Genomic DNA, 24,752 nt, shown 5'->3' with positions numbered 1-24,752 from the left:
CTTTTGATGTATCTGTAAGTGTCAGTTGGGTAGGGTGCTTTTTGTTGCTGGGCACGGTGATATAGTCTCTGTGATTTCTTTAGCTGTAATGAATGTTCATGTTGTGAGTGCCTCAGTGATAGAGGCTATTGTTTGTGGAGGCTGTGGCATGGCTTTTCTTGAAATAAGAACACAGAAAAGCCTGGGTTTGTGGCTTCTGGGGGGAACATGAAGGTGTACAGCTACAAGACAGGGCAGGGTTGCCAGCAATGATTGGCCACAGATCAGTTAGGTCATGGTGTGTGCAGGTGCCAGTAGTGGTGGCAGCCAATCCTGGGTGGTGAGCCTTATTTTTTAATAGAATAGGCCAGTAAGAAAAGCATAGACATAATTTGTTTTTAGGGGCTCAGAAATATAGGAAATAAAATGAGGTGAGAAAATTTATGAAGACATAAAATATTCAAATGGCAGTACAATAGAAATATGTAGAGTAAAAGTTACATAAAGTTTGAGAGCTGGGGTAGAGAATATAAGGCTAAATATATACAGAAGAATGAGATAGCCTCACCTAGTGGTTGCGAGTACAGTTTCTGAAGTCAGACCTGGATTTGAATCCCAGCTCTCTTATTCATCAGAGATGTAGCTTTATGAATGTTACTTAAGAGGTGCTAGCCTAATTTCTTCATTTATTAAAGAGAATGGTAAACTACCCTCATAGAATTTCACAAAGCTTTCCAATGAAATTGTGAATGTATGTAACTTGGTATGAAGACTGGTACAGAGTAAGTGTTCAATAAAATGCTGGTGAAAATTATCTTGAAATAAAGTACTCACACTCTGAAGAAGAGTAAACAGAAGGCACAATTTATTTAGTAGACAATAATAGGAAGCTTAGGTCTAAGAAATGGCACAGAAAACGCTAAAAGTTATGGTGAACCATAGTATCTGAAAAAAAAATTAGTGCACATTGATTTTTCAGTGGAAAGTATATTTATAAATAAGAAATTCTTGGCTGGGCATGGTGGCCCATGCCTGTAATACCAGCACTTTTGGAGGCCAACGTGGGCAGGTCAGGAGTTTGAGACGAGCCTGGCCAACATGGTACAACTCCTTCTCTACTAACAATACAAAAAATTAGCCGAATGTGGTGGGACACACCTGTAATCCCAGCTACTTTGGAGGCTCAGGCAGGAGAATCGCTTCAACCTAGGAGGTGGAGGTTGCAGTGAGCTGAGATTGTGCCATTGCACTCCATCCTGGGCAACAGGGTGAGACTCCATCTAAAAAAAAAGAAAAAAGAATATTCTTTTGTTGAAGGCTATATAAAATTTAACATTAATCCTTAGATTACATTTTGAGTTACAGCCAATTCTAGGTAAATTTTTTATGAATTGGCTCTTTTTCTTCCTTGCTGCACTAGTTTTGGCCATTTAACTACTTAAGATTTTTACCAAAAGTACATACATGAAGAAGAGGTTAAAAGTCAAATAATCTTGAATTGCCAGGTGGTTATAATGCTACCAGGTAAAGAATAATCACAGCACCTGCTCAATTAAAAACACACTCTGAGTATGTTAGACAATTTTGATCCTAGTTCCTAGTGAAATCTTTAGACACTATGCCTCCAACATGATCTGCCCCAGGTGCATATGCTCAATTTCATGAAATGAAGCATTTGAAGGTTATCAAGTATAAACATTGTGTCAGGATACAGAGGTTTTAAATAAGAACCAGTGTCTCATTATGCTACTGGTAGCTAGTCAGACATAAGCAAGGGCTCCCCACCAGGAATGTCAGGTGACAATCAAATGATGGTCAGGCAGTTGTCGCACTCTCTCTCTAAAATAACTGGTCACAGCTGGTGGTAGAGAAAGGCAGTGTCCTGATAGAAACACCTAAAATGTGACCAGCAGCTTCCTGTTAAGATCTCAGGAGGTGGGTGAGTGGGCTCACACATGCACACTAAGAGGCAAAGTGGCAGAATTTAACAGGTATGTTACCTACTAAAGACATCTGACTGGTAAGGGAAGAACGCTTCAAGTGAGTATGCATACAGCTTTAGTAAGCACACTGTGCTACTAAATTTACGACAACATTCTGTGAATAAATACACAGTTCTAAAAAAAAATTGTGTAACCCCACAGAAGTCAGGAAAAAGGAGACATACAATAGAACAAAAAACAAAATGGTAGACTTATGTCCTGATATATCAACAATTTGACTAAATGGTGTAAAGTGTTCCAGTTAAAAGACAACAACTGGCAAAGGAGAACATCCCAACTCTGTGTGCTTTGTAAGAAACTCATTTCAAATAAAATTACACAGGCATGTTGAAAGTAGAAAAATGGAAAATATGTCATGCATCAAAAGAAAGCATGAATGGCCATATTATTATTGGATAAAGTAGACTTCAGAGCTACAAAAACTTCCAGAAACAGGGAGAAACATTATACAATGATAAAGGACCAGTCCACCAAAAGAATGTAGCAACTACAAATAAGTAATAAGCAACTGAGCTATGAAATATGAAGCAAAAAGTAATAAAACTGAAATGAGAAATAGAGACATCTACATACATATCCGGAGACTTAAACACTGCTTTCTCAATATTTGATGGAACTCCATGGATACTCATCAAGAATATGGAAGAATTCAGCATTATCATTCAACAGAATCTAATCAGCATTTCTAGAACACTCCATCCAACAACAAAATAAATGTACTTTTCAAGTATCCATAGAATATGTACTAAAACAGATGGCTTGAACCATAGAAAAGCTCAAAAATTTAAAATAATAGAAAGTATGTAAAATGTGTTCTTCAATTGCAAGGAAACGTACGTAGAAATCAATGACAGGAAAAGGAAAATCTCAAAATGCTTAAAAACAAAACAGACATTTATATTATCCATGAGTCAAAGGCTAACTCTCCAAAGAAGTTAAACACTGCATTAAATTTAATACAAATGAAGATTTAACATAAGATTTGTGTAACATAGCTAAAGCAGAGAGGGAAATTATAGCACTAAATACACATATTAGTCAAGATTAAAACAAAATCCAAAGAAAGTGTAAGGAATGAAATAATTACTAGCAGAATTCAATGAAATTGGAAACAAAATAATTGTCAATAAACCAAAGCTGTTTCTTAAATAGGTCAATAAGTTTGAGAAAATTTTATCAAAGACACAACATACCCGTATCAGTAATAAAATAGGAATTATCACTACAGACCCTGGGGACATCAATAGCATAATAATGAACAATCATATGCACATAAGAGTTTAGATGAAATGGACTGCTACTTTGAACAACACAAACTACCACAACGTGCCCAATATATGTAATAGATCATTTGAACAGCTATTAAGGAAGTTAAAAATCTGTATTTTAAAATGACCCCCCCCATGTTTAGAAATCAATAAATTGTGATGGTTTCTAGGTAAATGTATACAGAAATAAGGCTGGTTTAATATTTAAAAATTAATGTATCCTATATTAACAGGCTAAAAAATTATGTCAGTGAAAGCAGAAAAACATTTGACAAAATTCATCACCCATTCATAATGAAAACTCACAGAAAAGAAATGAGGTAAAATTTCTAACTTAATAAAGGGGATCTACAATAACCCTATAGCTAATGCTAAATGATAAAAGACTGAAAACTTCCCTCTAGAACTGAGAACAAGAAAAAGATGTTCATTCTTGCTACTCTTTTTCAACATAGTACTGGTAGGTCTACCCTGTGCAATAAGGTGAGAAATAAAAATTAAAGGGCACATTTTGCAGGATGGATTAAACTATTCCTGTTTGTAAGGACATAATTTTCCATGTAGAAAATTCCAAGGCATGCACCAGAAACAAAACCCTCCTGGAACTGAGTGAGTTTGACAGAGTCACAGGGTACAATATAAACATATAGAAATCAATTTTATCTATATACTGGCAGTAAGTAGACACAAAAATTACAGTATTGTTTAGGAAATTAAAACACAGGTGTAGATCTATAAAACATGTACAGGACTTGGGAAAAACTATACAACACTGATAAAACAAATTCAAGGTCAATATAAGAGATATTATGTGTTCATGGATTTGAACACCCAGCAGAGTAAAGATGTCCTCAATTAGCATACATACTTACTACAATTCTTATAAATAATCCAAGGGTTTTTTTTTTTTTTTTTTGCAGTTACAGATAAGAAAGAATGCTGGAATAATAAGGTAAAAGGAATATGTCTATGTGATTTCAACACCTTATATAGCTACAGTAATCAACTGTATAATCAATATATTGATATAGCCCAGTAAAACAGAGTAGATGACCAATCAATACAATTATACAAGTATGCCCAACTCATTTTCAAAGGTAAAAAAGCAATTCAATGGAAGAAAGATAGCCTTTTAAACAAATGGTGCTGGAGGAATTACACATTTATACTCCACGCCCACCTTTCAAAATTCTCAAACTATCACACTTATAAAAAATAAACTCTAAATGGTTCAAAAACTTCGATTTAAACAAAGTTATAAAACTTTTAGGGAAAAGATCTAGGTCAAAACAGAGTTCTTACACTTACAACAAAAAGCACAATTCATAACAAAAAACATAAATTGGATTTCATCAAAATTTAAGAATTTGCCTTATGAAACATCCTCTTTTAAAAATTAAAAGACAGAGTACAAAATGGGAGAGAATATTTGCAAATGATGTATCTGACAAATAGCTAGTATCCAGAATATGTAAAAAACTCTCAACTCAACAGTAAAAAATAATCTTATTTAAAAATGGGCAAAAGGCATGTCACATTTCACTGAAAATGATATACTGATGGCAAATAAACACATAAGATGTTTGATATCAGCAGTAAATGCAAACTAAAACCACCATGAGATATTACTACATACCTATCAGAATGGCTAAAGTAAAAATATTGACAATAAATGCTGGCGGATGCAGATATGTTAACTGATGTGTTGTTGGGAATATGAAATTATATAGCCACTCTGGAAAACTGTTTGGCAGTTTCTTAAATAATTAAACATGCAACTACCGTAAGACCCAATAATATGGGGCATTTGTCTATCCTAGTTTTTGTGTTTACACAAAACCCAGCATGAGAATGTATGTTAATTTTATTTTGGCTCATAAGAGCCAAAAACTAGAAACAACTCAATGCTGATAGGTGAATTGTTAAAATAACTGTGGCAAATTCATACCATGGCATAGTATTCAGTGCTCAAAAGGAGCAATGATTTAATTCTCACTACAACTGGGGTAAGTTTCCAGAGAACTAAACTGAGTGAAAAAACCCCTAATCTCCAAAGGTCATATGATGTATGACTCCACTGATAACACCTTTGCAAAATGACGTATTTATAAAAATGGAGAACAGATTAGTGGTTGCAATGAAGTAAAAGGGAAGTGAGCATACCTACAAAAGGGTAACATGAAGGATCCTGTGGGAATGGAAATGTTCTGTATCTTCACAGTACTAACGAAAATATCCTGTTCGTGGCACTGCACTACAGTTTTGCAAGATGCTACCATTGGGGGAAACTGCAAAGGATACACAGATTCTCTTTGTATTGTTTCTTACCACTGCATGCAAATATACAGTTATATCAAAATAAAGGTATAATTTAAAAAAGAGAACAAAACTGGAGAACTTATAGATCTTTCCAACATTTTCTATAAAGCAACAGTAATGAAGAGTGTCAATTATATAACTTTTGTGGCTAAAAAACCCACAACAAAGTTTACCATCTTAAGTGTACAGATTAATAATGCCACATCACATTTTGTTTATTCATCTATTGATGAACATTTAAATTGCATCCACCTCATAGATGGTAGATAATGCTGCTATGAATTTGGTTGTGTAAATATATTTTCAAGATTCCACTCTCAATTCTTTTGGATAAATCCTCAGTGGAATTTCTGGATCACTGGTGGTTCTATTTTTAATTTTTTTGAGGACCTCCATATTGTTTTTCATAGTACTTGCATCATTTTATAATCCCACCAGTACTGTACAAGGGTTTTAATTTCTCCATATCTTCACCAACATGTCATTTTCTGGTGGTGCTGTTTTGTTTTATTGAAACTAGCCATCCTAATGAGTGTGAGCTGATATCTTACTGTGGTTTTGATTTGCATTTCTCTGATTACTAATGATGCTGAACATCTTTTCATATGCTCGGTGGCCATTTGCATATCTTTGTTGGAGAAATGTCCAAGTTCTTTGCCCATTTTATAAAATTCAATCATTTGGGTTTTTGTTGTTGACTTGTAGGAGTTTTCAAATATATTCTGGATATTAACCCCTTATCAGATAATTGATTTGCAAATACTTTTTCCTACTCTTCAGGCTGACTTTCACTTTTTTGATTATGCACTTTGATGCACAAAAGTTTTTAAGTTTAATGGACAGATGATCTTTGATATACAATAGGCTTATATCCTGGTAAATCCACATAATTTAAAAAATATCACTGGCAAAAAAGCATTTAGTAAACATAATCTACTGAACATCACAGTTTAAGCAAAACCATCTAACACAAAGCTATTTTATAATAAAGTGTTGAGTATCTGATGTAATTTATTGAATACCAAACTAAAAGTGGAAAACGTAATAGTTGTATGGGTACTTTAAGTACAATTTCTGCTAAATGTGTGTTGCTTTCCCACTATTATAAAGTGAAAATAGGTCAAACTTTCTTCAATGGGGACATCTGTAGTCTCATTTGTGTATTGTTGCCAGTGCTTTTGGTGTGGTATCCAAAAAAATCCTTGCCAAATTGTGTCAGCTTCTGCCGCATATTTTTCTATGTGGTTTATAATTTTAGGTTTTATATTTAGGGATTTATTCTATTTTTAGTTAATTTTTGTATATGCTGTAAGTTAAACATTTTCATTTCTTTTTTGCAGGTAAATATATGGTTTTCTTGTATCATTTGTGGAAGAGATTGTCCTTTTTCTATTGAGTGGTCTTGGCACCCTTTTGTGCCATTTGTCTACACACACAGGGTTTATTTTTGTGCTATTTAGTAAGTCAGTATTTCAGTCTTTATGCCAGTACCATCCTATTTTGTTACTATAGCTTAGTAATATTGTTTAAAATAATAAAGTCCTCCAACTTTGTTCTTTTTCAAAATTTTTTTGGATCATGAGATTTGATAAAGATATACAGATATATATCCTTAAAGATTGGGCAGAACTCAGCCATAAAGCCTCTAGGATGTGGGTTTTTCTTTAATAGGGGATTTTAAAAAATTACTCAGTTTCTTCATGATTCAGTCATGTAGATTGTGTGTTTCTTGGAATTTATCCATATCTTTCAGGTTATCTGCTTTGTTGGTGTACAATATATCTAGATATGTATAGCTATAGATATGTAGATAAATATATAGAAAGATACATGTAATTTATTATACTTCTGGGATATGTGTGCAGGTTTGTTACATAGATATACATGTACCATGGTGATTTGCTGCACCCATCAACCCCTCATCTAGGTTTTAAGTTCCTCATGCATTAGGTATTTGTCCTAATACTCTTCTCTCCCTTGCCTCCAACCCCAACTGGCCCCTGTGTATGATGTTCCCTTCTCCGTGTCCATGTGTTCTCATTGTTCAAATCCCAGTTGAGTGAGAACAATATTTATGTATTTTTTTTTATATCTGCAACAGATTTTTAAGTTCAGTGCTTGGCAAAGTTCATTCCTAAGTATTTTATTCTTTTTAATTAGATTAGATAAAATTTCCACTACTATGTTGATTAGAAGTGCCAAGAGTAGACATCCTTTTCTTGTTCCTTATATTAAAGTTTTCACCTTTTCACCACTGACTATATTAGCTGTGGGGTTTATTATGTTAAGGTATTTTTCTTCTATTCCTAGATTGAATGCTTTTGTCATAAGAGTGTGTTGCTAATTGCCTCTTCTATGCAAATTGATATAATCATAGAGTTTTTGTGCTGTGTATAACACTGATTTTTGTATGTTGAATCATCCTGGCAATCTAGAAATTTCACTTGATCATAGTGTATAATCTTTTTAATGTGTTGTTGAATTTTATTTGCTAGTATTTTTTTTTTTTGAGGATTTTGATACCCATATTGATCAGGGATATTGGACTGCTGTTTTCTTTTGGTATTTTTGACCCTCCATTTTTATGTTTTGGAAGAGTCTAAGAAGAATTAATATTTATCCTTTAAAGATTTGGTAGAATTCAGCCATAGTGGGTTTTTCTTTAATAGGGGATTTTTAAAATTACTGCATTTCTTCATGATTTAGTCATGTAGGTTGTGTGTTTCTTGGAATTTATCCATGTCTTTTAGGTTATCTATTTTGTTGGTGTGCAATTATTACAGTAGTTGTTTTTATCATCTTTTGCATTTATGTCCTATTTGTTATAATTGCTCCTTTCATTTCTAAATTTAGAGTGTTCTTTTTTTCTTAATCTAAAGCTTTGTCAAACTGATCATCTTTTAAAAACTCAGATTGGTTGTTGATTTGAAATATTTTTTGATATACACATTTACAACTATAAACTTCCCTCTAACACTGCTTTTGCTGCATCCCACCAGTTTTGATATGTTTTTATTTTCATTTGTGCAATTTCTAATTCTCTTTTTTCTTTTAGAGTGTTTTTTAGTTTCCACATATTTCTGGATATTCCTGTTGTATTTGTTCTATTGATTTCTAGTTTCATTCCACAGTAATTAGAAGAGATACTTTGTATAATTTGTATATTTTTTTGGGACTTGTTAGGTGTAGTATTTTGGTCTAATGTGATCTTGGAAAATGTTTCAAATATACTTAGACAGGGTTGATTCTACTAGGTGGAATGTTCTGCACACATCTGCTAGGTACTGTTGGTCTATGTAGTTGTTCAAGGGCTCTATTTCCTTGTTGATCCTCTGGTTGTGGTATAGGATATTTAAGTCTCCTACTATTTTGGTATTGCTATATATTTCTTGCTGCAATTCAAAGCACAAATATAATTGGTGTGTCTTCTTGGTGACTTTACTTTGTGATAGCTTTCTCATGACGCAGTTTGATATTTTATCTTATTACTCCTGTACTGTTTTTGTTACCATTTGCATGAAATATGCTTTTTTATTCTTTCAGCCTATGTGTGTTCTTAGTTATAAAGTGAGTCCCTTATAGATAGCATAGGGTTGGATCCTCTTTTTTAATTCATTTAGTCAATCTATAATTAATTGAGGAATTTAACCCATTTACATTTAAAATAATTCCTAATAGAAAAGGACTACTGCCGTTTTATTGTTTTCCCCATTTCTTATAGCATTTTCCCCCTACTTTCCTTTTACCGCCTTTCCTTGTATTTCATTGATTTCTTTATAATTATATGCTTTGATTCCCCTCTTATGCCCTTTTGTGTATATTATATAGATATTTTCTTCCCAGTTATTAATGCAATTACATTAAACCTATTTGTCATTATCAGTTTAAAATTGTATGACTTCAATCACATAAACTCTATATTGTTAGAACTTCACCCCTTCAATTTATATCACAAGTTACATCTTTATACATTGAATATTAACATAGATTTTCAGTTATTTTTATCACTTTAATACACTAAAATTATTCTTGCAGAGGTTACTAATTTCATCCATGCATTTACTTTTACTAGAGAACTTACATTTCTGTACAGCTTTCCATTGCTGCCTATCATCCTTTTATTTGAACTTGAAGGACTTCCTTTAGCATTTATTGAAGGGGAGGCTCAAGAGCAATGAACTTCTTCAGATTTGGTTTATCTGGAAGTCCTAATTTGTCTTTCTTCTGGAGATAATTTGGTTGGATGTAGTATTCCTTGTTGACAGTTTTTACTCTTAATTCTTCGATTGTATCATCCTATTCTCTTCCATTCTGTGAAAAATATGATAATCTTATGGGAGCTCCCTTCCTTCCATGTGACTTTTTTTTCTGCTTTCAAGAGTTTGATGATTGTGTGTCTAAGTGTGGAGCTTCTTGATTCTGTATGTTCATTTCTTTCCTCAGCTTTGAGTAGTTTTCAACCATTATTTTTTAAAATAAGTTTTCTATCACATTCTTCTCCATCTGGGACTATTATAATAAGTATATTGGTCCACTTGATAGTATCCAATAAGTCTTTTAGGCTTGTTCACTGTTTCTCAGTTTTTTACTTTTTGCTCTCACAACTTGATGAATTCAAATCATCTGTCTCAAAGTTTGTTGATTCTTTCTTCTGCATGCTCAAGTCTGTTCTTGAATCACTGTAATAAATTTTTCAATTCAGTTTTGTATTTTTTAGCTCATTTTTAATAGTTTGTATTTCTTGATATTCTTTTTGTTCATGCACCAGTTTCATTTAGTTATCTGTCTATTCTCCCTTTTAGCTCATTAAGCATCTTTATGATATTTAAGTTCTTTGTTAGACAGCTCATAGATAACATTTCTTAATGTTGATTATGGAGATTCATTGTTTGTTTTATGCATTTGGGCCATGATTCCCTGTTTCCTTTTATACCTTGTGAGAGATATATATGGTTGAAGTTAGGGCATTTGAGGAAAACTACCTCTCCTAGTCTTTGTGTACTGACTTTATGCAGGTAAAGGCCATCACCAATCATCTCAGATCCTTTCTGATATCTTCCTTCAGGCGTCTCTCTGTGAAACTACAGCTTTAATATGCTGCTTGCCTTTATTTTCAGCAGCTTCAAAACAGGTGCTGTTCTCTTCAGTCCTCTGAATCGGGTGAGTCAGAAACCATTCTCTTGGATAGCTAGTTGTTTAGAGTGTTTAGCTGTTAACTAAATTTTTGTGGGCTTAAATTCCGCCACTCTAGCAAGGGCTTAGCTTAATTAATGTAATTAATTTGTAATGAGTTGATGCAGAAATAGTCTTGCAGTGCTTAGGTCTGTTACAGAAATTAAGTGTAATTTACTTACTCAGGGCTTTGAAGGCCCTTGGTCTTATGTAACTAAATTTCTAAGTTATGATTAGTATTAACGGGGAGATGGGTAGGAGGAGGGTAGAAGAAATAATAAGTAGGGGAAAGAATAGTATGGATTTTGTGTTTTCAAATTGTCATTTTATTTTCATATTAGATGTGGGGAATAGTGTCACTGAGATGGAATAAATTAGGCATATGTAAAAGTACAGGTTAGGTAGGGTTATGATAGCTATAATGGTCAGGGTAATAAGGATATTGTTTTTTTGTAAATTCTTGGTTGATGATTTAGGCAGGAACGCTGTTAATGGAGGTAAATCTCCTAGGGAGAGTAGAGTTAGTGGAATTACAGGTGTCCACCATGTTAATTAGTTCAGGTATGAGATAGTGTCAGGGTCCTGGTGCTTATATTCAGGTTGGGTGCTAGAAATGAAGTTGTTAAGATAATCAGGTTTAGAATGGTAATGTTGGGTTATAGATTAGTACTGCTATTCTTCAACCTATGTGAGTGAGGAGTACATAAGATTTTAGACAGTTGTGTTTGGTTAAGCTCTCAACCACCTACTATAATAGAATTGTGATAAGAGGATGTTCGTGTTTGTTGATGGGAAAATTTGAAACATAATCGAGATAAGGGCTAGTTTTTGTCATGTGAGAAGTATGCCAGACATTAGAGAGGTTCCTTGGGTTACCTCTGGGAATCAGAAGTGAAGGGGGCTATTCCTAGGGTTATTATTATTAAGGATCAAAATTGATTAATAGTGTTTATTATTCACTGTTTGGAGGACAGGTTATTGGAAAGGATATTTATCATGGGAATTATAGATGTGGTTGCTTGCGTAAGGAAATATTTAGTGGCTGCCTTTGTAGGGAAGGTATTTATTTTTTTAATTAAGATGGGGGTATGGGTGAATATGTTTATTTCTAGACCTCTTCAGATGAGAAATCAGTGCGAGCCTAGCATTGTAATAAGAGTTCCTGTGAAAATAGGGAAATAAATTGAACTTTTTCAGGGTGTTGGCTTGACAGCTTCTTTAGCTGTCCTTACTCTAGGACATTGTGTAACAGGTAGCATGGAGAATTTTGGATTCTCAGGGGTAGGTTCAATTCCTATAGTTCAAGAAATAAGAGGATTTTAACCTCTATTGTTCACTCTATCAAAGTAATTCTTTATGAGACATATTACTATGTTTGGGGTGGGATGCTGGAAATTAGGATAGACATTGAGATACGTTATATGCAGAATGCTAGTGTTAAGTAGTAGGAAATTTTTTCATAGAAGATAGTGGAATCACAGGTATACTGTTCAAATTCATAAAAATAGGGTGGTTAAAAGATGGGTCTTAGTAATGAAATTTGCCGTATAGAGTTCTGGTGAATATGCAGTGTGTAGTGTTCCTAGGACGACAGTAATAGGGCCTTTATTCATGTATTCTGCTATAAAGAAAAGTGCACATGAGCCTGCAGCCTATTTGATGTTGAAGCCTGAGACTAACTCTACCTCTCCTTCTGTTTGATGAAAAGGGGCTCAGTTAGTTTCTGCTAGCATGGAGATAAATCATACTATGGTTAGGGACCACGATGGTAGGAGCAGTCAGAAGAATTCTTGCATTGTGATAAATGCATATAAGTTAAATGAGTTGCTTATCAGTAGAACTGATAGCAGGATAATGGCTAGGGTGACCTCATGTGAAACTGTCTCAGCCACAGCTGGTGATGCACTGATTAGTGCATATTTTGCATTCGATGCTCATCCTGATCATAGAATAGATGGTTAGGCTTGATGTGGCTAGTATAAATAGGAGGCCTATATTGAAATTAATTACAGGATCTGGTATAGGGAGGGGAGTTCATCAGAGGAAAACTATAGAAAGGGATACAGTTGGAGCAGTAATATAGAGGGTAATAGTAGATGTTGAGGGCCCTAACGGTTCTTTGGTGAAAAGTTTTATTTTGTCAGTGAATCGTTGAAGCAGCCCATAGGAACCTACAATGATTAGTCATTTGAGTCATTTGCATAGTTTTATATAGCCTAAAAGTTTTTGTTGGATGAGTGTAAGGAATACTACAGTGATAAGAGTGGGAATAATAAGTAGGAGAAGGTTAATTATAGGCATAAGGTTAAGAGGAGCTGAACCTCTGATGATAAAGTTTTAAGTTTTATGCAACTGCTGGGTTCTGCCATCTTAACCAACCCTGTTCTTGGATAGGGTGTGTGATGATGTGTTAGAGACAGCATCATCTATGGAATGAGGGTGCTTTATGAAGTGAGCCCTATTTCTCTTGTCCGTTTGTACTAGGAGAGAAACTGACCTGGATTACTGTGATCTGAACTCAGATCATGTTAGGACTTTAATTATTGAACAAATGAACACTTACTAGTGGCTACACCATTAGGATATCTTGATCCAACATTGAGGTCATAAACCCTATTTTCGATATGGACTCTAGAATAGGATTGTGCTGTTATCCCTAAGGTAATTATTCCATGGGTCAAGTGTACTAACTTGCTTAGTCTAGTGTGGTCTTAGAGCATAATTCAACCTCTTAAGAACCTAAACTGAGATCACACCTCAACCAAAATTTTTAATGCCTATAGGCCTGTTTGAGTTTCATTTGCATTAATGAAGTAAAGCATCATAGGGTCTACTCATCTTATTTGTTTATATCTGCCTCTTCAGGGATAGGTCAATTTCACTGAACCTCATGTGGCCAGGCCATTCATACGGGTCCCTATTTAGGGAACAAGTGATTATGCTACCTTTGCATGGTCAGGATACTGTGGCCATTGAACATATGTTACTGAGCAGGCAGTACCTCTACTATGGGCAATGCTAGAGGTGATGGTTTTGGTAAACAGGCGGGGTGAGATCTGCCGAGTTCCTTTTACTTTTTGTAATCTTTCCTTGGAGCAGTCCTGGGTTGGGTAAACAGTGTAAATAATAGGGTGCTTATTATATCATTTATAAATATTAGGCTGCTAACTGTCAGTTCTCAGTGTAAAGTTATTCATAGTTAATACATTATGCACAATGCAAAGGGTTTGTCTTTGCTTTTTAATGCTTGATACAATTGTTTCATCTTTCCCTTATGGTACTATATCTATTGCACCAGGGCAAAAATTCCTATTGCCTATAGTTTTGCCTAAAAAGACAGTTTGAAAATATTTTTACTGAGGTTTGGGGCTAGAGTTGGCTCAAAGTGATCAGGTCATGATGAAACCTGGGTGTAAGCCGGATGCTTTTGGTTAAGCTACACTTTGGTTTGTCCAAGTACACTTAACATGTTATCTCCTCTATGAGGGCATAAAATTTTTTTAGTAATAGTGATTTCTAGAGTAAGATTTGAGGATGGTGATGGGCAGTGTGTGCGTGCTTCATGGGCTTATTCAAACAAGCACTCTACTCTTGGTTTACTGCTAAATCCTCCTTGAGCCCTTAGATTTCAGAAAGGTTGTCATGAGATTTTCTGAACAAAGAAAATGTAGCCCATTTCTTGTAAAGCCTCAGCCCAAAAGGTGACATGTGTACTTGTGCTTACTCTATAACCTTTTTAGGGTTAGCTGAAGATGGTGGTATATAGGCTGAGAGCAAGAGGTGGTGAAGTGTATTGGGGTTTATCGATTATACAAAGATTCCTCTAGAAAAATATAAAGCACTACCAAATCCTTTGAGTTTTAAGCTGTTGCTTGTAGTACTCTGGCAAATGGTTTTGTTAACGTAACTATTAGAGTTTAGGGCTAAGCATACTCTGGGGTAACCAATCCCAGCTTGGGTCTTAGCTATTGTGTCTTCAGGGTATTAAAGCCATTTTCATAGTATATTTTATTTCAGCTGGAATTTTTTACAACTTAGATGGAATTTAGTTTTATTGAGGGCAGATCTTAAATGCTTTTTAATCTGAGTTCTATTAGCATGGGTTAATCGTAGGCCCACCATGGCTGGCACAAAATCAAATAACCCTAAATATTAGTATAGCTTAGTTAAACTTGCATTTACTTCTAAAGATTTATCACTGCTTTTTCCCATGGGGGTGTGGTTGAGCAAAGTGTTTGGAGCTGCACTTGTGCATGCTTGATACCTGCTCCTTTTGATCTGGTGATCTAGATGGCATTTTCACTGGAGCAGGGATGCTTACATGTGTAATCTTACTAAGGTTTGGGCCTGGCCTCTTTATTTTCTGTTTAGGGGGTTGTACAGACCCATCTAGAAATTTTCAGTGTCCTGCTTTGAATCAGAATCATTAAGCTACCTAAACTGCATAAATAGTTAAGTGTAAAGTATGAGAAACAAATAAGTACAAATAGTCGCTTACAGTTCTGGAAATTCGAGGTTTTTAAAGTTGAGTTGGGAGAGGTTTGGCTGAGAGGATTACTTATAATTAGAGTATGATTGATTTAGGATATGATATATGGGGCAGTGCTTTCAGAGGGATATGCTCAAGGCAGTGTATTAGGGTGGAAATTTAGTTGTATTTGTTTATACAAAATGGAGGAATAATTTAGTAGAAGGTCTTATATTCAACTGAGGGGTAGCTGTTGGGGTGTTTGTGGTTAAAAGCTCTTACTGGGTTGCATTTTAGTCTCTTTTTTTTGGGGATTGGCAAGGGTATATTTACCTAGGTTGATGGTAAAGTCAGAGATGGGGGTGTTGCAGACCTAATACGAAATAGTTCTTGAAAGTGAGTGTACATGCATGGGTGAGCGTCTATTGATTGTTATGTCCTTCAAACCCCTTATGGTTATTCTGCCAGCCCAGAATATTCAATATAAGCTCAGCTTCTACAATTGATTTGGCAGGAATCAAATTCAAGTTCATTTACAGTAGATTCAGTAGGGAGCAGGCCTTCCTCGATGATGAGTGATAGCAGCCCTCACAGGTTAAAAAAAAACAAAAAACAAATGCATGACCGTGTTCCCATGACTGGTTAATAGGGGGGTAGTCATTAGTCTATTGAGATGCCTTATTTAAGGGGAACATGTGGGTGATCTTAGTTATATGGCCCTGAGGTAAGAACCAGATGCCCGGTAGAGTTCGAGTATAGTCACCCCAAGTGTGGTGAGCCTGGTGTGAGGAGTGTAGGTAAGTTTACCTGGAGATAGAGTCTCACATTCTTGCCCAGGCTGCAGGGCAGTGGTGCGATGTTGGCTCACTGCAACCTCCAGGGATTCTCCTATCTCAGCCTCCTGAGTAGCTGGGATTACAGGCAGGCACCACCACACCTGGCTAATTTTTGTATTTTTAGTAGAAACAGGGTTTCACCATGTTGGTCAGGCTGGTCTCCAACTCCTGACCTCAGGTGATCCACCTGCCTCCTGGAGTGCTGAGATTGCAAAGACAATTAAGAAGAAAGAAACTAAAATAAAAACATTTGCAGTCAAACAAAAATGAGGCAATTCATTACTGGCAAATAAGCACTAATGAAAATACCAAAGGTAGTTATTCAAGCAGAAATAACAAATGCAGTTGTTAAGTGAAACTCTCATAAGCTGCAGGTGACAATATCAACTAGCGCAATGTTTAAGACTACAAAATCTATGACCCAGAAATTCCACATCCTTTCACCTACGACTAAACCTTAGTAACTGGGATTTTACAATAGAATATTCCATGTGTATCTGCAGTCTTTATGCTTAATCTTAAATTTCTCCTATTCTATAAACTATAAAAAGAAGTAGAATCTCTATATAGATGGTGAGTCTGATAGACATTAGCTTGTGATGAAACCTGGACTCTTGAATTGGGTTGAGAATCAAAGAGGATAAACATAAGATCATATAAATCACAGACCCAGACAAGGTGTATACCACCAAGGTCGTGTCTGGGTCTGTAGTTTTCTCCTTATACTATCTTCTGTTTACCCTCATCTGTACCATCACAGACCTGGGCTTTCCCAGTAGACTAATGCCCACAAATCTAAGATTGTAGAAATGCTTCATTAGTCTTATTATTTTGGTTAAAACAAAATACGTTCACTGATTTTTAAAAATCACCATATAAACAGTACATTTCTATGCATAGTTTTTCTACTTACATCTTTGTCTTTTATTTCAAAAGCATTAATCAGCACTAAATAACACTTTCCTGGTAGAGGAGCTTGCACAGAGGCTTCAAGCAAAGAAAGTGGCAAAAGCATAAAGATGAATGAGAAAACAGTGTAATGCTTAGTGAATTAAAAGTAGTTCCATCTTGGTGGACTTGAGAGCAAAAGGGACAGAGTAAGAGATGAAGCTGGAAAGGTAAGGCAACCCTATTTGTGATGGATCTTGCAGATATGATTGAATTTTCAATTTTGTGCTCAAGAAATTGTCATGAGTTTTTACAACTTTACTCAGACTTAACGATTGAAGAGTCCAATTACTCTTTGACCTACCTAAAATTTTCTGAAAGGCAAAAGCTCTCCAGAAGTTTAAGGATTATCTCTCCATAAACATATTCACATGAGGAATATAAAACTATATTTTGGAAAACAATGTGGATTTTTTCTATTTAATCTGTACTTGACATAGCGTAGTGTGAAAGGATCCAGTTTCCTCCCACTGGTCCTGGTTTCCATACCATAAACACTGACCTACTTAATACCAAGACCTCTCTCCGCAGACTTCATTATCTACTTCCTTTGCAGGTTTATGTTGGCATGTTTTAAAAACTCTATCTAGGGATGCTTTAGCAAAAAGACAGATCAAATTTATTTGGAAAGTGAAAAAGCACTTCATTTTCTTCCTCTCCCCTCTGCCTCATTCACTCCTTTACCAGTTCTTCAATGTTATGATCTCTATTACTGTGATCTTTTTCTGTCCTTCTATCTATGATTTTCTGTTATCTAGGTAAGATGCACAGATCTTCACTTGAAACTCTCTGTTGATGTATCCTTTTGTTTTTTCACCCCCTTCGTTGTCTCCCTGGTAAGAGCCCAACGAACACCTTCAAGTCCAAAGATTGAGAAAAAAGAGGTGCGGGGAGTATAACAAAAAAATTAGATAGGGACCAGACTGAAGTATGAAGTAGACTCTGGACCTCTGCCTGTAATCGAGGCAAGAAATAAGGGGGGCCCAAACTATGGCAGTGGAAATACAACATATGGATTAGATTCTGGGCACATCAAGAGGTGGAAGCACAGGACTTTGTTTCTGGCTTCTGCAGCTAGATAGTGGCCAGCCATTTGCTTAGATAGGTAATAGAGGAAGAGTAGACTTTGGAAGGCTCAAATTCTTAGCTACGATACTCTTGACCGACCAAAGGGAGCTTTTTAGGAGCTCAGAGGAGAATTTCTGAGATGCACGTGTGACTTGGGAGTCATCCACATGTAAGTAGTAATGGGAGCCATGGGATTTAATTAACCTACCAAGAGCAAATGTGTTGAGAAAAAAGAGAGAACCAAGGATCAGGGCAGCAGGATCCATGAAGGAAAATGTGTCAAGAAGTCAACGGAAAAGAGAAGAGAAGAAAACTAATGAACAAGCAGAGTTCAAAAGAGGTAAGCCTAGAAAACATCCTTCAAGTTTAATAACACATAGTTAATTATTGGCACAGAGAGAATATTTGATTATGCAGAGGGGTAGAAACTAGATTTTCTAGTAGTTTGAAAAGTAAATATAATGATAGCTGTTAAATAAATTGTATAAAAGAAGGGGCCAAAGCTGAGGTGAGACAGTATTTTAAAGGTGGTGGCAACAATTTGAGGTTCAGATATTTTCTTTCGTTTTAATTAGAAACAGGATCTCACTCTGTTATACAGGCTGGAGTGCACTGATGTAATCATAGCTCCCTGAAGCCTCAAACTCCTGAGGTCCTTCCATCTCAGCCTCCCAAGTAGCTTGGATTACAGGTACGTGCCACCATTCCCAGCTAGAAGTGGGGTCTTGCTATGTTGCCCAGGCTAGCCTAGAACATCTGGACTCAAGTGATTTTCTCACCTTGCACTTTTAAAGTGCTGGGATTACAGGTGTGAGGCACTGCACACTGCCATCTTTAGATGTTAATGGGAAAGAATTTCAAGACAGGAAGACAGATTTGTAGAAGATGGGGAAAATGGAGTGAAAATGCAGGAGAGGGACAAAGATGGGAGATTAAAACTATTTTCTGTTGCTTTGATTTGAAAGGTAAAGATTAGAGATGAAACAGAAGTAGGAGAACAGGGAGGGTCTAGATAAAAGCAAGGAGAAGCTGGAATTTCTTCGCCAATTGTAAAGGAAGTGAAAGTCAAGGTAAAAGAATAGACTAGAGAAGAAGCAAATGAAAATAAGGACCCAGCTGAGACTGGCAACCATAGATGAGTAATTTCAGATTCTCAATCCCTCCTTCATAATATAATTACTTGGAAACTAAATATAAATATATATATTCATTCTTACCTGCTCACTTGAAATATGCTGATATAATTTTTTCCCCCACAGCTCCCTGGTTAGTTCTAATGTATAGCCAGAATTCAGAAAGTACATTCTGGTGCATTTGACTTTGTAAATTTGCACCAACAGGGTTCCGATATGTAAGTCAGAGATGGCCATTAGGTGAATTGACCCAGGTTTCCAGGAAAGACATTAAAGGGATGGCCCATTGGGTCTAGGCTGAGACCGGTGCAAAATAGAATAGCCAAGTAGTAGCCAACAGGTGGAGAAAGTAGCATTTCCTTTCATCTTTTCTGATGATCTAAATCCACTCCTTTATACCTGAGGAGGCTGAGTTACGTGATCACTTGAAACCAGCCTGGTGAAACCCCAACTCTACTAAAAAAAAAGAAATGAAATATTAGTTGAGCATGTGCCTGTAGTCCCAGTTAATGACGAGATGGAGGCAGGAGAAGCAGTGAGCCAAGATTGTGCCACTACACTCCAGCCTGGGCAACAGAGTGAAACTCTGTCTCAGAAAACATGATAGAGGGTATAGAGAACTAGTGCAATTAGTGTCTAGCTCAGTGCTTACAGTCTGGGGAAGCAGAAAGCATAGATATTGACTAGGGCCTTTGTATCTGACCATCTTAAATTATGTCAGATTGAAGAGAAGATTCTTCATGTATCACTCCAAGTTTATTAAAGGTCAAGTCTAGCGATTAAGAATATTTAGCAACTGAGACAATGTTTAAAATCCTCAATTTTAGTGGTTACTAGGAAGTTGCATGATTTGGGCATAATCCCTGCTCTGGAAGTAGAGATATGAGTAATGGTTTTCTCTAAAGACATGATTAATGAAATTTAGGGACTCTGGCTATATTACGTTATTTAAATGATCAGAAGTTATCTGTATATAATATAAGGCTTTAAGTAGTAGAGGCCTCAGAATGAGACAAATGATAACAAAGACACAATAGGCCTCAAGACTAAACCTGTTCTGTATTTCTGTAAGAATCTAGACAAAATTGTGAAATATTAACAGATGATTATCAACAAGACAGAGGAGATCCTGTGGTGATACAACATGAAGTATTGATCGTTCCCTGGGAGAAGAGAAGAAAAAATGAGTTCTAAGAATTCTCTATTTCATAAGGACTCTTAGAAGCAAGATAAACATTATCCATTGGGATTCTTTTTCCATTGTTTTTACTTAATAAAGCTAGCCATGTTTGGTGTAATTCTGAAGCCCTCTGAACATTGTCCTTTGATAAAAGTTGAGTAGGAAGAACATGCCACACACTGCTCTGAATCTAACTTCCTGATCTGTGCCTAAAAAGACAACTGTTTAAACTTACCAGGAGGCAGCATGCAATATATTTCCAGAAAGAATTTTTTCTTTGACAAAACATCTTTACCATTCCCATTAGGCTGACAAAGACAGAAGAAAACATTTCCCAAGGTTGGTTTCCATCAAAACACTTTCACCAAAATAGTTTCTGGAAAAAGCAAGGTTTCTGTATGTTCTTCCTTAGAAGATGGTACCTTTTAAATAGCCTAACATTACACATGTGACACATTAGGGAGAACATAGGGGAGATTTTTGTTTCTGCTGATTTTTCTACCCTCAATCTTCCTCTGTAATTTTTTTCTTCCTCCTTGTTTAAATGGAAGCATTTATAATTTAGAGTTCTGTTTTATTTAAACACTTTTATAGGTGATAGTTTAAAGTGATGGATGTCTATATTTCTTTCCTCTTCTCAACAGGCTCCTTCTGTGTTCATAAATTTATGGTACCATTCTCTTCCAACTGGCTGGCTTGTGTTGCATTTACGCTACTCGGCTCACTCTTCCTCATAATAATTAAAATACAGAAAAGCTAAAATATGGCTCAAGGGATTTCAGTTGGACCTCATATATTTGAGGAGAATTTTTTAGCATAGATTCAAAGCCTCTTTCATGTTCTCAGGGATCTGATGTGACATAAAAACAGAACCAGAAAGAATAATGCCTCTTACTTCTAATGCTACACAACCAGGAGAACTGACTCCTTGAGTTCCATTTGGGAGGACAGATGTTGGCATCTAGGCTAATGTACTCCACTCTACCCTGACCCAGGAAATAAAAGAATGATAAAATCATCTATAATAACTGGAATATGGGGAGTGTAATCTGCATAATTAGCTTTCCATAGGGAAGTGAACACAACCCAACCCTCCCTTCTATACTTCAGTTTTCTCAAAAACACTGAGAAAAGGTAGATTGGAATATTCAAATATTAACACAAAAGTAAGAAGATAGTATGTTAATTTCTATATAGCCCCCATGGTTATTTTCAGTATAATCACCTCTGAACTCAACACAATTAATCTAGTAATTGGCAAGTTTTTTGAATTTGCCAAAGAAAAATGTATTAAGAAAATGATTTCAGACAAAATTTGCTACATTAATAATGTCTGTTTTATTGTTGGACTTTTAAATTCACAGGAGTTAGCTAAGTTATTGAATCACATGCAAATAAGGACATGCACCATGCAACTGTTCTGGTATGTATTGTCCACAGAGCTAACCTTACTTTTCTCTTGGAGTAGCTGTTTTTGATGGCAAAAAACAAATATTTTATGTTAATTAAAATTTAAGATGAATGTAAATCATTCTATCCTAAAGATAACATGCACATGCATGTCCATTGCAGCACTATTCACAATGCAAGGACCTGAAATCAATCTAAATGCTCATCAGTGACAAACTGGATCAAGAAAATGTGGTACATATACACCATGGAATACTATGCAGCCCTAAAGAATGAGATCATGTCTCTTGCAGGAATGTAGATGGAGCTGGGGGCTATTGTTCTTAGCAAGCTAAAGGAGGAACAGAAAACCAAATACTGCATTTTCTCACTTATAAATGGGTGCTACATGGTAAGAACTTATGAACACAAAGAAGTAACAGACATTGGAGTCCGCTTGAGAGGGGGAAGAAGAGGAGCAGAAAAGATGGCTACTGGGCTTAATACCTGGGTGATGAAATAAGATGTACAACAAACTCCTGTGGCCTATTTAACAAACCTTCACATGTTCCCCTCAAACCTAAAAATTTAAAGTGGGGATGACTATGCACCTATTAAAGCAGCTAAATGAAACATAGCAATAATACCAAATGTCGGCAAGGATGCAGAAAACCAGAATTCCGCATCTATCCCTGGTGAGAATGTAAAATTGTGCAACTACTCTAGGAAACAGTTTGGCAGTTTCTTTAAAAATTATATATATACCAATGATATGACCCAACAAGTACATGCCTGGATATTTATCTCAAGGAAATGAAAACTTGTCTGTACACCAAGACCCATTTACAAATGTTCATAGCAGCTTGATTTGCAACAGCCAAAAACTGGGGTGGTGTGGGTGGGAACCCCATTGTCCTTGAATGGATGAATGGTAAAACAAACTGTTATACCCATACCATGGAATACTGTTCAGCAATAAAAATGAAAAACTATTAATACACACTACAGCTTGAGTAGATCTCAAGGCAATTGTGCTGAGTGGAAAAAAGCAATCTCAAAATGTTATATAAGAATGATTCTATTTACATAATCTCAAAATGGCGAGGTCATAGAGATTAGAGATGGGCAGAGGGTGGTACATGTGACTCTAAAAGGTAATATGAGAAATAAGTCATAAGGGACTAGCTCGCTATCTTGATTTTAGTGGCAGCTTTGAATCTATACATGACAAAAGTGCATAAAAGTATAAATCCATGCGCCGCCCCGCCGCAACACACACACAGGAGAGCAGGTAAAAATGGTAAAATCCAAACACAGTACAAAAACTGTCATGTCAGTTTCCTGGTTTTGCTATCATCTTATGTAACATAACTTATGTACCTTTCACCCAATTTCCCCTGATGGTAACCTAAGACTGCCCAGAAGATTTCATTAAAACCTGACCACTTGGAGCCAGCTCTAGCTCCAAACTTTGCTAAAGAATGTCTAGTATTTTTGCAATTTCCTGTGAATCTATAATGTTTTTAAAAAGTGGGTTGTGACATGAAAATGGGACTGTCCTTTGAAAAATTTAAAAATAGACCAACTTCATTTTTTTTTGGTAATAACAGAGCCAAATTCACAAGATGTGAATGTATGATGACTATAAAAGTGGAAGTTATTCACAAACTTATTTCCTTGTATGAACAGCCTATTTTCATGTTTCTGAAAGTTCAATAACGTGACTCAATGTATTTATTGACATTTTCTTCCACTCGTGAAATGTCTATCTTTCCTACTGAAAAAACAGTTCCGGAAAACCTAGCAATGCCCTCTATTGTTGGACAATGTCAAGATGCCATCTTAGTGTTTGCCTCTCACCCTCGCCGCATCTACTTTCTGAAGATATGCAGCAGTTGGTAGCAGCCACCGGGGGTCAGACTTCTACATGGCACATGCTAAACTGATTTCACACCCAGTCCAACACTGGAAGCTCAGACTCACAGACTAGCAGAACATTTATCTTCTTTCTTGTAAAAGTTCACCAAAGCAAACAGATGTATGTGTGTCCATGTTCATTATCCAGCTCAGAACACAAATATATCCTAGTTAATGAGAAATTCAGTGCTAATGTTTTTTTCCTAACAGCAAAGCCTCTCATCTATGGCCCTGCAATGAGGGCAAGAGGATCCCCTCCCTTTGAAATCCCTACTCTGGTCCGCATCCCCAGTCCCACGTTCTTCATCATGGGACAAGGATCTCAAGTTTCTTACAAATGGCTAAAAAAATTCTGGATTTTTTTTTCCAGTAGTCAGATTAACACAGCGTACAATTTTTGACCAATGATGGGCAGAACACAGCTCTTAAAAGCACAAAAGCAAGACATTATTCTCCTAGGGCTATGGACAATGAAGCGAATTTTAAAAGGGGGAGTATTGTGAATTACAGAAGATAAAAGAGAAGTTGGTTTAAAATCCTTCCCGGTTAAACAACAACCTGGAAGGATTTAAAACCAACTTCTAGAATATTGTCAAACAATATTGCTGAATCTAACTGGAAGAGCATGACACAGACCACCAATAGCTAAGCTCCCGCATTGCAATTAGATGATGACAAAGGACAGGACTCCAAATACAACACCATGCATGGTGACCCAGAAAAATGCTGATCATCATTGGTTCTAGCTTTTAAAGGAAACAATTACTTAAATCCCCTCAGAGGGGAAGAAGAGCTTGCGTTTGCCCAGGGACTACCAAAGAGATTCCCAAGATTCTTGGATTAAGTAAGAGCTTCAATATTCACATTTCTTACTGGTGTTCAGATGGTGGGACATAGATGTAACTGAGGTGATTTGAGAGACGAATGCCCCCTGTTCTCATACTTAGAGAGTTGAATTTAGTTTGTACTAACATTTCCAAGATCCCTCTTTTCTTTTTCTTGTTTTGCAAGGTGAGTTATGATATCATCACTTAAAACTCAAGAGTGCTATGCTAACAGGCTAGCCTAGATT

The 24,752-nt window shown here is 36.0% G+C and overlaps 1 long non-coding RNA gene across 1 annotated transcript in view; it reads right to left on the bottom strand.

The window, feature by feature from the left end:
• Positions 1–822: 822 nt before the first annotated feature.
• The window catches only part of LOC128929429 (uncharacterized), a 101,734-nt gene continuing 77,804 nt past the window's right edge, over positions 823–24,752 (bottom strand). The window contains exon 3 of the long non-coding RNA XR_008475936.2: positions 823–1,259. This is a non-coding gene — a long non-coding RNA (uncharacterized LOC128929429). The remainder of the gene's footprint in view (positions 1,260–24,752) is intronic.

The sequence above is a fragment of the Callithrix jacchus genome, chromosome 13 (assembly GCF_049354715.1).
Source record: "Callithrix jacchus isolate 240 chromosome 13, calJac240_pri, whole genome shotgun sequence".
NCBI lineage: Eukaryota > Metazoa > Chordata > Mammalia > Primates > Cebidae > Callithrix > Callithrix jacchus.
This window is presented reverse-complemented; position numbering and strand designations above follow the sequence as displayed.